We start from the raw sequence: 6,924 nt of genomic DNA, 5'->3' as shown, positions 1-6,924 counted from the left end.
TAAAACTGTTTTTTCCAAAGGGCTAAGGATGGTTGGGAGAGGAGGATCAATTAAATCACTATCAGTTGCCTACAAAATAATTTAAATACAATGCACAGGCTAGAATCTCACAACCTGGAAGGGTATGCTATAGAGGGGTATGCATGGTTTTCCATCAAAACATAAAATATGTTTCTATACTACTGTTAGTCTATCCTGCGGATCAAGGGGACCCTAGAATCTGTAGTGCATCAGGTGGTCCTGACATTCAAACTTGCAGCCACTCCCTTTTCTAGTCCTGCTTCCTGTAACATGGGGCAGGAGGTTGGCCCACGGTTCCTCCGTGGGGCTGTTGGATGCCTGAGGCGAGCGGTGCGTCCCTGGATGGGGATGTGTGGGGCGCAGTACAGATGCTCTCTTTTCCTCCCCACTTGGTTGCCTTGGGGAGGCAGGAAACCAGGCCACTCCTTGAGGTGTTACTACAGCTAATGAGCTGCAACATCCAGAACGCCAGGAGCGGTTGCATGTATTGTGCTGACAATCTCCATTCCTCATACCTCAGCCTCCAAAATGCACAAGACCTAACTTCATGGGGTTATTAGCTCCGTTGGTGGGGCCTGTTCAAATGCTTCTCACAGCCACATGGGTGTGGGAGGAAAGAGCCAACAGAGACAGAAACAGGTATTCAAAGTGTCTATATGTTCATAGATGGGTGGAGCAACAGATCAATTTTTCTCTCTCTCTCACCCTCTCCCCAAGCAGGAACTTCATGAGCAAGTTAAGAAATTGTACTCGCTTCAGCAGCACATACATTAAAATGGGAGCGATACAGAGATGAGCATGGCCCCTGCGCAAGGATGACACGCAAATTCGTGAGCAATTCCATATTAATAGAAAAAAGAAAAAGAAATTGTACATACAGGGGCACAAGAAGGAAATCTCTTTCTCCTAGATAAAAATAACATTGGGAAAGATAAATTCAAGAATTCTCTTCCCCATGATTCATATTCTCAGACATTCCTTGGCATTCTCACTATATAGTTTCCCTTTTTTTTACTGCATTTTTTTTCTTCCCCAGAAAGAGAAAATCTTACTGGAGAAAATCAGGTCAAGCCCGAAAATGCTGAGTACCCAAGGCCAAGCTCAACAAGGCTGAGAAACTGCAGCAAGAAATGAATCCAGCGGTAACAAGGCAGCTCTTGTGAGCCGCAGCTCATAATCGGCAGGAAGGCGGTCGGTCATTCTCCTTTCATCTTTTTGCTCCACTTTCTAATTTACTTTCACTTATTTAAGCTCTTACTAGTTTCCTAAGCATCATTCTGACCAGAAGTCCCCAAGCAGATGTCCTTCCCTACTCAAGTCTCAATTGTAAGTTCTATTTCAACACCATAGGCCTCTCCAGGCAGAACCCTCAGCCTTTTTCTTTCCTGCTATTGACACTTCTGTATCTTTGGGACCATGGCACGTCTATATCTTAGGGACCATACACTCTTTCAAGACTTTGTCAACTCCCTCACCTATCCCTTCTTTTCAAAATTTTCCCCTTAATTAAATGTTGACTGCATGGCAGGCAATTGGCTAAGCACTTTACTGCATTATTATATCTTGCCGTCAAAGCAGCTCCGTGGGGCAGGTACAGTTACGATTCCCAGTCTACAATCAAGAAAACAAGGTTTAAGGAGGTCATAAGACCTTCCCAGGGGCCTATGGTGAAGTTGAAGAGTGAGGATTTGAACCCAGGCTTAACTGACTGAAAAGCCACTATAATTTACGTGCTTGATCATGTATCATGGGGAGAAACTTCTGTTATGAGATTGTAGGGAAATAATACTGAAATCAATATACTTTGTCAGCTACAAAACCTTTAAGGATACTTGAGCTGCTGGAGATGACTCAGGGTGAGGCATTTGAGCTAGGTAAACTATGGCGAGTTATTGGCATTCCTGCCATGGGATACTGCCCTCTTTTCATTGGATTGCTTCCTTTCGTGAACTTTCCCCAAAGGAATTGCTAATCTCTCTGAAGAGGAAAGGTTACATGATTTTTGGGGGGTGAGACCTTTAATGAATCCTGGCCGGATAGGATGGTCTTGAGTTAAATTTAGAAAAATGTGAAGTGTTTTTGAGATCCCCCATTGCTCATTTTTGTTATTCTTTTCCTCTTTAAAATAAATCTACTGCCCTAGCTGGTTTGGCTCAGTGGGTAGAGCATGGGCCTGTGGACTGAAGGGTCCTGGGTTCATTTCCAGTCAAGGGCACATGCCTGGGTTGGGGGCTTGATCCCCAGTAGGGGCATGCAGGAGGCAGCTGGTCAATGATTCTCTTTCATCATTGATGTTTCTATCTCTCTCTCTCCTTCTCCCTTCCTTTTTGAAATCAATAAAAATATATTAAAAAAAATAAATCTACTGACAGATTCCTTGCTTGACCAAAATTTAGTCAGGCTCCTGAACTTTCTCCTGGGCCCGTTTGTGTGCTCCTCAACAAATTTAGTTTTAGCAAGAACTCTGGTAAGTCAGTTTTACCAGAACCCCGCCCCCGCCCCTCCTCAATATCTGCTCACCCTCAGTATCTGACCAGGTTCCTCATCCCCCAACATTTTTCGGGTGATGTCTGATCACCCTGGCCTGTCTCCAACAAGAATTCTGTTTGGTGGGTTTAGCCAGAACCCTTCTTACCCCTCTTGCTTCTTAGTAATTTCCCATCCACTGCCCCACCCTGCTCCTTGGCTGTAACTTCCCACTTGCCATGCTGCATTCAGAGTTGAGCTCAATCTCTCTCCGCTACTGCGAAATCTCACTGCAGAGCTCTCTAACCTATCGTGATGGTCCTAATAGTCTGCCTTATCATCTTTAACAAGTGTCATGGATTTTTTTCCCTTAGTAGTTGTGGTGCTGTGACTCAGGCAGGATCAGATTCATCACTGGATCCCAGACCGCTCACCCAGGACCTCAAGGGCGCACTTTGACTGAGGATCTGATTCCTGAACCAGCACTCGAGACAGACATGTGTTGAAGCTGGTAAGGGCAGATTTTGATTCCTAAGATTCTGAGTCTACCCCAGAAGCTGAGCCAGAGTCCCAGGCTTCCTTGTTTGAAGAGGACCTGCTGAGCCTGAAGTCTCTTCTCCCTGGCTTTTTCCTGAGTGGGGATTATTCCCTGACTCTGGTCTAGAAGTGCTTCTTTTAGGCTCTCCGGGATGCCTCTATATGCTCTCTATTGGACTTTACTTCTCCCGTGAGAGCTTCTCAGTCAACTGAAACCCCCTTCTTGAACCTCTACTGACCTAATGCTCTGCCAACTCTGCTATTTTCCTTGTTGACATGATTTTGCTGAGGATAATTTGGAACTTCACTGGCCTCCTTGCAAAACTTACATTCTCCCCAAACTGGTTCCTGTAAGACCACTCTTTTCCCATTGTGTCTGTGCCCACTTCCTCCTCTTACCATCTTCAGTATTCCCTCCAGTTCTCTTAAATACTTTTATATGTCCCCCCTCACACATCTGTCTCCTCCATCCCTCTGGCCACCTGCCAGACTCTTCTCACTTCAACCCCTCAGCTCCCTGCTGCCACTTGAATTTTAACCCCCCTTACCCTCCATCAGGGGCTCTCAGGTGACTTGGGACCTCCAAAAGCAATCACCTGAGGCTAAAAATAGAAACAACACCACCTGTATAGAAGCAGAAATTAATATTTTGTCTATTCAGATGTGCACTGGAGATATCCAGACAGCTGCTAGATAACTCCTCAGTCACTGCCCTAAGACTTAGTCCACAGCCTCCATCAGATTAGACATCAGGGCAAAAGAAAGTCTTAGAAGTCTTCACAAATATAGGCTCACAGGTAACCTTCACTTGTCCTATTTGCTGGAAATGCAATTTAGGTAAAGATATAAAGTGGAGATAAACCAGTGAGTTACTATTACTATATTTTATTGACTCATGACTAAAATTGTAGAATGAAAGCTGTAACATCTCTGTTTGCATCTGCCTGTATGTTTATGTATGCATGTAAACTACATGTATGCAATATTTTTCCATCTCTGAATATTACCAATTTAATTTATAAACATCCTCAATGGAGTTCTATTAGAATTAGCTTAGAAGGAAATAAATACTTACATAAACTAAGTCTTCCTAAAACTCTCAGAAATATAGAAATTAATCCAAGTTTTTTGTTGTTTTGTTTTTTAATTCACTTGATCTGGGATATTCTTTGGTAAATAAAGGTAGTTTTAAAATAGTTTGTAAAATAAAACAGGGATGTCTTCAGAGTTTTTAGCATTAAATGTAATGCAGATGTACATTGTTTTCTTACCAAGATTTACCAGTCAAACATGCTTATGTGATCTCTACTACATATTTATGATTATAACACTATAAATCAAACCTCAGAACAAAATATACAATAAAAAGTAATTTCTTGATGCATGTCGAAGATGATAAGTAAAACCAAAAAAAAGGGAAGAGCCATAATTTTAAATTTAGGCCTTTGTTTGTTTAATTTTTTATTGATACTTTCCTGATTTGTCAACAAGAAAAACAATTTAAGATAATGGCTTTTTTTGTTTAATGTTTCCTAAAACTTTTATAAGCAATTCAAGCATAATTATAAGAACAGCTGAATTAAATAGATTAAAATAGGATACAAATTTATAAATAAACTTTTCAACAATTATGATTTATACTATGTCTAAAAATAATTATAAAAAGCTTTTGATAACTTGAACCTTAAAGTTATACTGTTGAAATAATGATGAGTTTCACTGAATATCCAGATCATTTCCAAATAAGATGACATCTTAGTAAATTAATTGCTGAATATAAGTAAAGTTTATTTACTTTCGGCATTTTGTTTTTATATGGTACATAGAAGCTAAAATATATGGGTCTGTTAATAAATATGAGAATCTTTACGATGAAAAAGACATATGCCTCTAGAATTGTAAAATGATGTGTTCAGATATTTGCTATAGAATAATTGTGACAGTTCATAATTGCTCGCTTCTAGTTTTCATTGAAAATTAAGATTATTAATAGTTAAAAAGTCTAAATTGTAAATAAATCTACTAGAATTAATAAGAGTTAAGAAAAAAAACCTCTGCATATAAGGAAAAGAAGATGTATTTACAATAAGAAAGGCATGAAGTATGTATTTTTGTTAGGGGAAAAGGAGAGTAATTTTGTCTGAATGTAGAACGACTGTTCCAGAATGAGAGAAGAAAAGAGTATCACAAAAATGAATAAATTAAAAACTATTTTTGGAAGGTTTTTGAACAAGGAATCATGAAAAGGAATTTTTTCTTGTGTGGCCAATGCTGCCCAACATTGGATGGATTTATTTGTATGAGTTTTTAAAAAATTAGTCTTGGTATTAATAGTACACAGATGCAAGACTAGAACTTGGTTTTCCCTCTTTGAAACAAAACCATTTTCTTAGATTATTAGTCTGCTCTTAATAAGAAATTGTGAAAAAGGTTTTCCTTTGCCCTTTAATTTATCTGCCCAGGAAACCAACAGTTTGCGTCTTAGAGAAGTTCCTGTGCTTCGGGTTGTCTTTATCAGGTCTTGGGTTACTTAAGAAAATCAAGACTTCTCAATATTAAAAGAACTAAGTTTTATTAACTAACTTTCTGCATTTGCCTTGGAAATCTCTGAATTGTCACTTTGGTGAAATGGTAAGTATGGTTTCACAGGGACCTGTGATCCTATGGAGTCAAGTGTTCACACCTTTAGACATTTTTGACAACTTTCCAAAATCCAATTCTAACTGGAGTCTGACATCAAACTAAGATTTCCCAGAGCACTCCTGGAAAATCTGTCACCTTGTAAAAGAGAGATGTTCGGCTAATTAGGTTTCTTTGCTATGCGCAGTTGTGTGGGCAGCGTTGTCAACTAAGAAGTGATGAAGGAGCCCATGGGCACTGCCACTCAAGCTGGGGCAGCGTTTCCTGCTCATCCCCAGGCACGCTGCAGCTCGGGCCTTGCCCAACACAACCGGACCATGGCTTCAGCTGGGGAAGAGCTGCAGAAGGATCTAGAAGAGGAGAAGGTGCTTCTGGAAAAGGTAACTGGAAAAACAGTACATGATGCTCTTACAGCTGAAAAATCTAAGACAGACCGAAATCAAGAACAAGATACAGCAGAAATTACAGAGGAAAGAGAACCTGTGGACAATGAAAACCCAGCTGTGGTGGTTGCTCCCATTACGTTGGGATATACAGTGGGAATCAGTAATTATGGGTGGGAGCAGCCAGACAAGTTTGTGAGAATCTACATTACCTTAACTGGAGGTCATCCGAGACCAGGCTTGTACATGTCACAGAGAGAGCACTTGACCTTTTGGTAAATAGTTTAAATGGGAATATTTACCCCATGAGCATGAACTTGAAACCCATCTCTGTGGAAGGCAGTTCCAAAAAAGTCAAGACAGATATGGGGATTATCTTGTGTAAAAAGAAAGCAAAAAAACACGTAGTAGGACTTCCCAACTGGAGTTGAAAAGGGAAAGAAAAGCCCGCCTATGACTCTGAAACAGGCTAGGGAGGGGTTGATGAATGTTGTAAGAAAATGTATGAAGATGGAGATGATGATAGGAAACAAACTATTAATAAGGCTTGGGTGGAACCAAGAGAGAAACAAGCCAAAGGAGATGTAGAATTTTGAGATAATGCTACAGAGCCTCCTCTTAAGTAAAGGCAATAAATTCTCCACTTTTTGCTGGAAGATTTATTTAAACAAAATATGCTTATTAAACACTTCCTCTAAAGATGGTCCTTCAGTAACCTGATCATTTTGTTCAAGAAAGGGTAATACTGCCTTCTCATGTGAAATGTATAAAAGCAAGTTTGGCCTAGTGAAAAGGCCACAAGGTGTGCATTTTTGTTTAGCTAAGAGGTAGAAAACAAAAGTTATTGCTTACCTTTAAGTTCTTGACATCAGCTTCC

General features: G+C 40.1%; 1 non-coding gene and 1 pseudogene across 1 annotated transcript; both read left to right on the top strand.

The window, feature by feature from the left end:
- Positions 1–767: 767 nt before the first annotated feature.
- On the top strand, positions 768–871 carry LOC111824967. Its single transcript, XR_002828049.1, has one exon. It is a non-coding gene; the product is annotated as a U6 spliceosomal RNA (small nuclear RNA).
- A 5,011-nt stretch (positions 872–5,882) lies between these two features.
- LOC102443049 lies at positions 5,883–6,643 on the top strand (annotated as a pseudogene).
- Positions 6,644–6,924: the final 281 nt, after the last annotated feature.

The sequence above is a fragment of the Myotis lucifugus genome, unplaced genomic scaffold (assembly GCF_000147115.1).
Source record: "Myotis lucifugus unplaced genomic scaffold, Myoluc2.0 scaffold_9, whole genome shotgun sequence".
Lineage (NCBI taxonomy): Eukaryota > Metazoa > Chordata > Mammalia > Chiroptera > Vespertilionidae > Myotis > Myotis lucifugus.
Note: the sequence above shows the minus strand (reverse complement) of the source record. Positions and strands in the feature narration are given on the sequence as shown.